Source organism: Canis lupus, chromosome 1 (assembly GCF_011100685.1).
Source record: "Canis lupus familiaris isolate Mischka breed German Shepherd chromosome 1, alternate assembly UU_Cfam_GSD_1.0, whole genome shotgun sequence".
NCBI classification, from domain to species: domain Eukaryota; kingdom Metazoa; phylum Chordata; class Mammalia; order Carnivora; family Canidae; genus Canis; species Canis lupus.
Window position 1 is genome coordinate 86,105,912 of NC_049222.1, and position 10,144 is coordinate 86,116,055.

Below are 10,144 nucleotides of genomic sequence, written 5' to 3' on the forward strand. Positions count from 1 at the left end.
GTCCAAAAATGTTTTTACTAAGGCAGACCATCATAAGATTTAACTGTATGACCTTGGGCTGGTCCTTTGATCTGATCTAGTCTGTGGGCCTTACCTGTAAAAGTAGAGCCTTGGGTTTGATCTGCAGTGGACTTCCACAGCATGAATTTTTGAAGGAAAGAACTTATTTTATGAGTAGTATGGCGTAATGGTTAGGAAGATAGTGAATCCCAGAATCAGGATTTGTGAGTGAGGATGGGGACAGTGGCTGGCACATACTAAGTATGCCCTATTAACTTTTTAAAGACTAACCTTTTAGAGCAGCTTCAGGTTCACAGCAAAATTGAAAGTACAGAGGCTTCCCCTGTCCCCAACCTGTGCATAGCCTCCTCTGTTAACATCTGCCACCTGAGTGGTATATTTGTTAAAACAGTTGAACCTACATTGACACATGATAAGCACTAGGTCCTAGTTTACAGCTCATCCCTGGTATACACTTTATGAGCTTGGACAAATGTATGGTGATCCGTATCCATCACTGTAGCATACAGAGTGTTTCCACTGCTCTAAAAATCTGTCTGTTCCTCAGCCTCACCCTAACCCCTTCAACTACTGATCTTTTTACTGTCTGTAATTTTGCCTTTTCCAGAATGTCATATGGTTGGAATCATGCAGTATGTAACCTTTCAGAATGGCTTCTTTCACTTAGGAATACACGCGTGAGTTCCCTCCCTGCCGTTCATGGTTTGATAACTCATTTCTTTTTAGTGCTGAATAATAATCTGTTGCCTGGAAGTGCCACAGTTTATCCATCCACTTACTAAAGGATATCTTCTTAGTTGCTTCCAAGCATTGGCAATTATGAATAAAGCTACTTTAAACTGGTGTGTAAGTTTTGTGTGAACATAAAAGCTTCAGCTCTTCTCAGTAAATACCAAGTACGAACAGTAGATAGTGTGATAAGAATATGTTTAGTCTTGTCAGAAACCACCAAACTTCCAAGTGGATGTACCATTTTGCATTCCTATCAGCAATGTATGAACCTGTTGCTCCACGTGCTCACCAACATTTGGTGTTGGTCAGCGTTCTGAATTTTAGCCATTCAAAGAGTCGTGCAGTAGTATCTCATTTTTCATTTGTATTTCCCTGATGACATGATGTGGAGATTATTTCTGTATGCTTCTTTGCCATGTATATATCTTCCTTGAGGTCTTTGGCCAATTTCTAATCAGGTTTTACTGTTAAGTTTTAAGAGTTCTTTCCGTATTTTGACAATAGTCCTTGATCAGACATGTCTTTTGCAAATGTTTTCTCCTAGTCTGTGACTTGTCTTCTCATTTTCTTGAGCTATTACTAATTTTAATGTCCTAGAGTAATGATTTCCAGAACCTGGAAAGACCATTGAAATTCTTAGCAAGTAACTATGAAAGGGTAAATGTCTACTAAATAATATAATGGTAACATGTTAAGCATTGTAAAAATACAGTGTTAAAATTGTATTTTTTGGAGGCAGAAACACATTCAGAGTTCAAAAACTAACTTACCAATATTGCAAAGCCTTGCACATCCTGCCCTATCCCCTTCACTCCAAAGACACTTGTACATTTTAGGCAACTGCCAAAACTTGGAAAGGCTGTTTTATCTCTTCCACGTCATGTAAACACCTGTAAACATCGTGTTCAGAGACTTAATTTAACTCCTCTTTGCTCAATTGTTTGCAAAGTTCTTAGAGTGATTTTTGTCCATTAATATTAGCTGATAATTTTGGAGAGAATGATGGATGTGGTTGCTGGTTGTTAACATTGTGTATGTAGCCTTAAACTGCGTAGAAGGGTTTCAGAGGGGGAAGCAGCTGGTATGGAAAGTGACTTGAAATTTGACAAAGCAGTTTCTTGTGTTTGTACAATCTTTAAAACAAACATACGTGAACAGCAAAATATAAAAATGCCATTTGATACCTTAAGCTATTTCCATATATAAACACTGGTTTTTAATTCATATAAAACCAAAGAGCCCTGTTTGTGTTTCCCCTCAGAGCACATTTCCGTTCTTATTGTAGAAGTGAAAGTTATACTATAACATAAATGTAGGACTCCTTTTTTTTTTCTGCAACAATGTACTACTTTATTAGCATAGTTAATGATGTTATAAAGTCATACCTCACTTTATACCTAACAGCAAGATGACAAGTTATAGGTCACTTTCTGGTTAGTTAATCTGCCTTGAATATATTTTTTCCTAAAGATTTTGATTGCAGTGATCACCACAGAACCTCAGCTTGTATATATCTGAAAAATTGATAATGTAACCACAGCTGTTCAGGAATTAGGGTATTATCAGTTTACTCAGAAGTTAATAGGAAATCTTAACACATTATAAATTTTAGTTGAGTAGAAGATCTGTTCATTAAGTAGCATTTACTTAAGCACCCTTTAGAGTCAAGAATCAGAAAAAAATATATAAACTAACCTAGATGAGCTCAACTTAAACACTAGTGTTTGAGTCAATTTCTCAAATTGAACCTGCGTATAATTCATGGCAAATTAAAAAGTGGTAGTTGATCTTGGCTACGTAATATGCCTTCCCTCTCCCCTCCCTGTCACTAAAAATGTGTTCGAACACGCAAATGAGAACACCATACAAGTATGATTTAGATTTTCTGTTGTGTGGCACCACATCTGCTCTTATAGAAACTCAAGGACTGATAGTACTTAAAAAAAAAAAAAAAACTTACTAACCCTGGTGTTTCCACATCTGCTCTTAGGAGAAAAGTACTTCCTTACTAGGGTCATGTTTCTTAAAGGAACCCCTCCCCTAGACGCACCCCATGTGCTTAGTAATATCATCCACAGATTAAAAATATTTGGCCTCTAGTGTTGTCGTGCACTAAAAATTGTCATTGTGAAATGGATTCTACTATAAAAATTATAATACTTAAATACAAATAAGTAATCTGCCACCCCACCCATTAGCCTCTACCATTTGTGTTATATTTAAATGTCTGCTAAAATTACATATGCTTAAACAAGTTTCGTTTTCAGCTATTCTGCAGCTTATTTGTTTGGTTGGCATGAAAATTAGATTGTTTTGAATATCTGGAACAGCATAACCAGTTTTTAGGGGCTAGATTATATCAGGTGACAAAAACGAGACATGAGAGATTTCCTAAATAATGACTCCTGTTAGAAAAAGTGCAGTCGATCGGCATCAAAATATGTATTTATATTCAGGTATCGCCCTTCAGTATTCAAGTGCTAAACATGTTTATTTTGGTCTTTGATTAAAAGAAAGAAGTTTTTAAATAGATTAAAGGTAGCAATTTTTAATAGGGACCAAGAATTTTCTGAACTAAGAAAGGCATCTCTGAGGACCCCTAGTCAGTTGTCCCAGCTAACCAATGATCAAATCTTCCCAGTGATATGCAGGCCTTACACAGAAAGCCAAACTGAATTGAACATAGCACTCAATTACAGCATTTCAAACTTATTCTAAAGTTACTTGTTCAGTAGCATGCATGTGAGCTAAAGACCAGTGGCTGCTTTTTAAAATGAGCTAGATGTATAATATGTAATAGAAACCAGATTAAATGGGTCTATTAAAGTTGACACAAGAGGGTTCTCATGGTTTGCATCTCTGAGGTTATGTTATCCTCATTCGAGAACAGAGAGGGGCAAACAGGTCTTCTATTTGATACTGAGCTTCCCCCATGGCCTGGGCATGCGGAGTGTGACCCAAAAAGTGAGGCAGACATGGTTCTAGTTTTCCAGGAAATCATGAACTAGAACAATGAATGATGTGAATTGCTTAAGTGGCCATGCGGATTCTAGAACTGAGAAAGTAAATTTCTTTTACTTGATTTCTTGGAGGTTATGTGATCAGAATTAGTGTTTGACATCGCCAGGTATAGATCGTTGCTTGAAGCCTCTTCTCCCAAGACTAATACACCTTACAACATTTGCCACTATCTCAGGAGGAGAGTAACAGTTTCAATTCAGGGTGCAAAAGTGTTGGAGTCGATCTTACATACTAGCTTTAAAGTCAGCTTGAGTTTGTGACTCAAAAACTGTGTAACTCTGAAAAACTGACTTAATCTAGAGTTATCTGAATGCCTTCACCGGTGCAAGCTTTTAAGGATTAAAATGATGTTACATGTAACACATTTAGTGTTCAAGCACATTGTGAACACTTGATATAGGCTCCGTATTTTAACATTACTAAAACAGTGAATAACCCCTGCCAGGGACATGGCTCAGCAGATGTCTAAGCAGCCAGATTCTGGTCTGTGCAGTGTAACCACCAGCCATTTTGCAATTGACTAAAATTAATCTGGTGGAGTGAAAACAAAATCCCACCCCTGGTTTCTCTGCAAGGCTGACAACTTTTTTTATTTTTTATTTTTTAAGATTTTACTTATTCATGAGAGACAGAGAGAGACAGAGACACAGGCAGAGGGAGAAAGAGGGTCCCTGCAGGGAGGCTGATGCAGGACTCGATCCCAGGACCCCAGGATCACACCCTGAGCCAAAGGCAGAAGCTCAACCGCTCAGTCACCCAGGTGTCCCAAGGCTGACAACTTTAAAGCGAGGATCCATAAATCCCTGAAATTGCATGCAAAATTTGGTGTCTGTGTTTCTTGGTAGAATTTTCAAATAGATCCATGACTCAAGGAAGACTCCGGATCTAAATGGCCTTTCTGGGAAGATACTTGAGTATTTTAAGAGGGAGTTAGCCGTGATACAAGCCAGGGATACTAAAGCTGCCTGGCTCAGCTGCTGCCTCTCTGAGACAGTATTTCCAAGAAAAGTAGTACCTTTTCTCCTGTTGTTAGCGGCATCGGCACTGTTTCCATTGACTGAGAGAGGAAATGAATTGGTGAGTCACAAATACCGTCCTCCAGTCCGTGTAAAAATAATCTTGCTTTGCCATCTTAGTTTGCTTTTCCCTGATATCCCTCCTACTCCTCTCAAAGCCAGACCAGGGTCTCGAGACATAATAGTTTGCGTGATAAACACTCTCACAAGCCAAGAAATGTGAGTTTCAAGTGTGTCTTCCTAAATAATGATTGTATTAACCTCGTAAGTCCACATGTCCTCTCACAGCCCGGGCTGAATTGTCAGGGTAGTGTTCTGTGTGGTGGAGAGAAACACAACCATCTCTAAGCTGTTATTTCCAAGGCTAAAATAGTACAGAAGTTGAAGTTTTACTCTGAGTCCGTTCAGTACAACAGCATTTTATTACTGGTGCAACCTTTCTCCTGGAACCTGCAGCCTGGGCAGCTATTCCTGAAGGGATATCTCCAAATCCATCTTTGAATCTCTTCCAATGCTCACAGTCCTGACCAGTGCATTGATTCAGACCTGAAAATGGATGACATTTGCCTAACTGAGGCCTAAGGGTGACAACGTAGCCTAAATCTTTTAGCAGAATCCATTCCCAAACCTGTGGATCACCAAAATCAACTGAAGAGTTACACACATACACACACACACATATTTGAATCTTATTTCATTTCCACTGAATCAGAGTATCTGAGAGATTCTGGATTTTTGACAGCTCTCCCGTAAGTGGTCTTGTTAAGCAGATTTGGAAAACACTGTTCGGAATATACATCTCCTCTCCCACAAACTAGCCCCCTACCATATATGGGTAAACTTGGGTAGTCCAGTGTCTCACTTATTTGAATTACTGTAAATGTAGCTTTGCTGTATCTATACATTTATCCCCATTTCAAAGTGTACATGGTCTCGTTAGAACTTTTGTATGTCTTGTTTCTATCCATGGCTTCTAATGCCATGTTAGAGTATTTGCAGGATGCTAACAGAGGAGCAAACCCATTCTGGTTGTATCCACTGGTTTCTCAATATTTAGTTCAGATGTTTCACCTGGAAAATCCTTCCAAAAAGTAACCACTTACATACATGGTTCTTTGGGATTCAGTGAAATTCGACAATAAAACCCAAACGATAAATACTGTTCCTTTAAGCCTCCAAGCCTATTTACCAATCTCACTTTAAAATTCATTCGTGGCACTTGCTCACTTTTCTACAGCTTCTCTGCCTGAGTGCTCCACCCATCCTACCTACTCGTGCATTGATATTCTTTTAATTTACTAGCCTTGAAGAGAAGCTATTTAAAGTTGTAGTCACCCTTCCCCAGCTCTGGAGAAGGGTTAAGGAAAGGTGGTGGAAATAAAGGATCTTTCTTTCTCTTCATTGTCAAGAAAAAGTGAGCAAGATTCCAGGCCTGGGCTATCACACAGCTCCCAGCATACCCACTGCCAGGGGTCTCTGATGCAACATCAGAATCGTGTTCAAAAGCATTTTCAGAACAGTAGACACCCACTTATTTAAAAGTAAGTATATCAAAGGAAGATATGAATATGTGGTTATCACCGAGTCTGTTTCATCTCTGCACATGCAACCCAGGGCCACGTGAACGTATGCCCCGGAATGCAAAAGGATTATCAGAATGGCTTTTGGATCCCATGACAGATGGGACAGAATTATTCAGAGAAGTGGGCCTCAGGGTCTTCCCAGGAACAGAGGAAGGGCACCACGCCCCAAGTGAGACAGAGGTGTCCTTGAATGAGAAGTTTGGGCATCCTTAAGTAACTCAAAAAACAATGTGGTAGAAAAAATGGAGGACCTTGAAAATAGACCCGGGTTCCAGTCTTTGCTTCAGTTCTTACTAGCAATGTGGTTCAAGGCAAGTTACTTAATCCCTCTGTTTCCTCAAGTGGGCCCTACAAGACGACTTTTCAGGATTCTTGTTCCAGTTAAATGAAATAACTGGAACTGGATCAGTTCCAAAGAACTGATTACAGCATTTAACACAGATTCGGTGCTGATGTTTAAAAATACAAGCACACTCTCTTTGCCATCTCACCTCCACTCTACCCCCCTCACTCCATGCCCACTCCCCACACACTGGCCAAGTTAAGGAAGATCTGAGCTGGAAAGAAGTGAAGGAGACATCAATGTCGAGCTCTCACTAAATTATTGCATAAACAGGACGACTCATCTCCCTCCTGTGGAAGGGAAAGGGCTATAACCATGGAGTGAACTCTAGCAGTGAAGACCCTCAGATTGATATTTATCCAAGCCAGATTGCCTGGTTGCAGGAGGGTCATCAGCTACAGCCCCCGATGGGTGGAGTGGGGGGGCCCAGGGGAGATGCAGACCTCTGGTAGGTGTTTAGAAGGATCTATGAGGCCCCTGCTATAGAGAGCAAATGTGGAGTAGGCTGACTGACATACAAGGTGACAGAGTTCTCCTTAAGATGAGAGATGTAATGACTTGGGGGACCTCCTGAGGGAGGTGGGGATGAGCTATTGTATAGGTGACACAGCTGCCTTCAGATAGTAGCCTACTAGCTGAGTTAGTTTTCTCTTCTTGGAGCCTTTTGACCTGAGTATTTGCTATGTGCTGGGCCATCAGGTGATTTGGCCACAGCCCCTCAGTGGTGACCAACAATTCAACTTCAGTGTAACCTATTGTTGTAAATTACCTGTAGGCGACTCCCCACACTCCTGTGGATGGAATTGAACTAGATTTATGTGCCAAACCAGGGCCAACTTGTTAAAAAAAAAAATTCCTCTCATCTTTCCTCTCTTAGGGAAATGCATCACAGTACATAAATATTTGAACATGACAAATTTAATGTGGCATTTTCCACCGTTACTACAAAAATTGAGTGACTGAGATTCAGAGTCCCATCATTTGAAATCAGCAGTTCGTCATTTGCTTAACAAAGCTGGGTCCATAATGAAACCTTAAAAAGCCCTGAGTTACACAGTCACAGAGTCGGGACCCCATTATTACATCATCGTGGTTCTTCTGGAATGAGCTGACAATGATCTGGTCTCACATTTAGCATAGGTAACCAAAGGACAGGTCCAAAACCAGACAGTGATCAGTATTATTTATCTGACTGTGTTTTCCAGCACATACACGGGGCTTTGCTGACAGTTGCTGTTCCTCATGAATGGTTTCTAGTTAGTGGCTATCTAAGTTGGACATTGCAGCTCCAACCCAAAATAACCCTGTTTTTTTTTTTAAGATTTTATTTATTTATTCCTGAGAGACACAGAGAGAGGGGCAGAGACGCAGCAGAGGGAGAAGCAGGCTCCATGCAGGGAGCCCAATGCAGGACTCGATCCCAGATCCTGGGATCATGCCCTGAACCAAAGGCAGACACTCAAATGCTGAGCCACCCAGGTGTCCCCAAAACAACCCTTTTTATTTCACATCAAACACCAATTTGCATCATGAAGAACTGGTTTTTACTTACCCTTGTTTTCCTGATATGAAGCGATTTCCAAGAATTAGTGGCCATTGTACACTTTTTAGCCTGTTCACAACATTCTAAAACAAACAGATCTTAACAAATACTAATTCATCAATGATCTTTTCCTTAAGACTTTGGGGAAAACAAATGGGGTGTTTCCTGGACCATAATATTTTATAATATCATTAATACCTTAATATCTTGAAAGATCCCTGTTGAGCCGAAGTTTTTGTTGAAATGAACTGACTATTGGAGGAAGAATAAGAAGTGATAATACAGAACATAATTTTTGATGTTATATTTGTTCTTTTTGAGTTGGGGAGTCAGAAGGACAAGAATGTCCACCCCTCCAGTTAAACTCTAAATATCTATGTACATGCCTTTTACCTCCACTCATTTGCAAGCATCTTGTGCCCATCTTTGTATCACTCATGTCTAGTGGTGCCTTGTACACAGTAGGAGCCTAAAGATGGTATCTATCTCTTCAAGTCCAGATTCTTTAGAAGTCAACTGTACCCATTCCATTAGGGCTACTGTAACAAATCACCACAAACTCTGCCTTAAAACAATGGAAAGTTATTCTCCCACAGTTCTTGAAGAATCTGAAGTCAAGAAGTCAGCAGGATTGATTCCTTCTGGAGGCTCTGAAGGAGAATCCATTCTGTGCTTCTCTTCTAGCTTCTAATAGTTGCCAAAAATCCTTGACATTCCTTGGCTTATAGCTGTCTCTCTCCCATCTCTGCCTCAGACTTCAAATGGCTTTTCCGCCCCCTATGTGTTTATGTGTCTCTGTATCCACAGTCCCTCTCCTTTCTCTTATAAAGATGACCGTCATTGGATTTAAAGTCCATCCTAAGCCAGTACGATCTGGTTTTAATTGATTACATCTGTAAAGACCCTGTTTCTAAATAAGATCATATTCACAGGCACGAGGGATTAGGACTTGAGTGCATTTTTTTGAAAGACATTATTCAACTCACTGCATAAAGGACATAATGAAGACTGGAATATGTACCCAAGGAGTCTTGCTTTAATTATTATAATATGTAGAAAAAACAATGCTGTTGATTATGGTCCAGATATGTTTTTACATGAATAGTTACCAAGATTTTATTAACAGTCTTTCCACGGATAAAAATTATGTTGATGCGTGCTATTTCCTTGACATAAAAGATTCAGTAAAGAAACAAATAGCTCTCTCTGAGAAGCACCATGATGATTCTAAACACATTTCTTAATGTTTAGTGAGAAATACTGAGAATAGTGAGAAATATTGGCACTTGTTTTCAATGTCAATATGTATTTTGAAAAATTCAGAGGAAAACAATCTCTGTGGCAGAAACAATGCTGAGTTCCCCCACACACACACCCCACCTCACCCCAGACCTTCCTGCCCAGCACTCAGGAAGGCAAGTATTCCCAGGGTTCCTTGCAGTAAGCCCCTGCCAGGGTCTGACCAATGAACTGTGGGCGGAACTGGTGCAAACCACTTCTAAGTTTGGCCCTTGAAAACATGCTACTTAAGTCTCCCTTCCACCCCCTTCCCTGCTAGGTCTCTGAGATCACATTTTCCAGTGGCATAAATACCAAAGGGAGAAGGGCTATGTGGCCACACTGCAGTGGGACATGCGCAAGGGACGAAGTTGCCCTGTGTTACTGGCCCTTGGCCCGGGCACTTAGGCAAGCTGTGGATCGTGTGAGCTTGTAACATCCTCCAGCTGTAAGGAAACCCAGTTATGTGTGTGTAAAGCCCCCAGAGTACAGAGACTGGCTGCGACGATGTATTCATCTTTGCACCTGCACCACGTTTCCAAGTGCCTGGTTCGTTGTGATGTTTTTCTTTACATCAGGAACTGATCATCCTCAAAAATCAGTATCC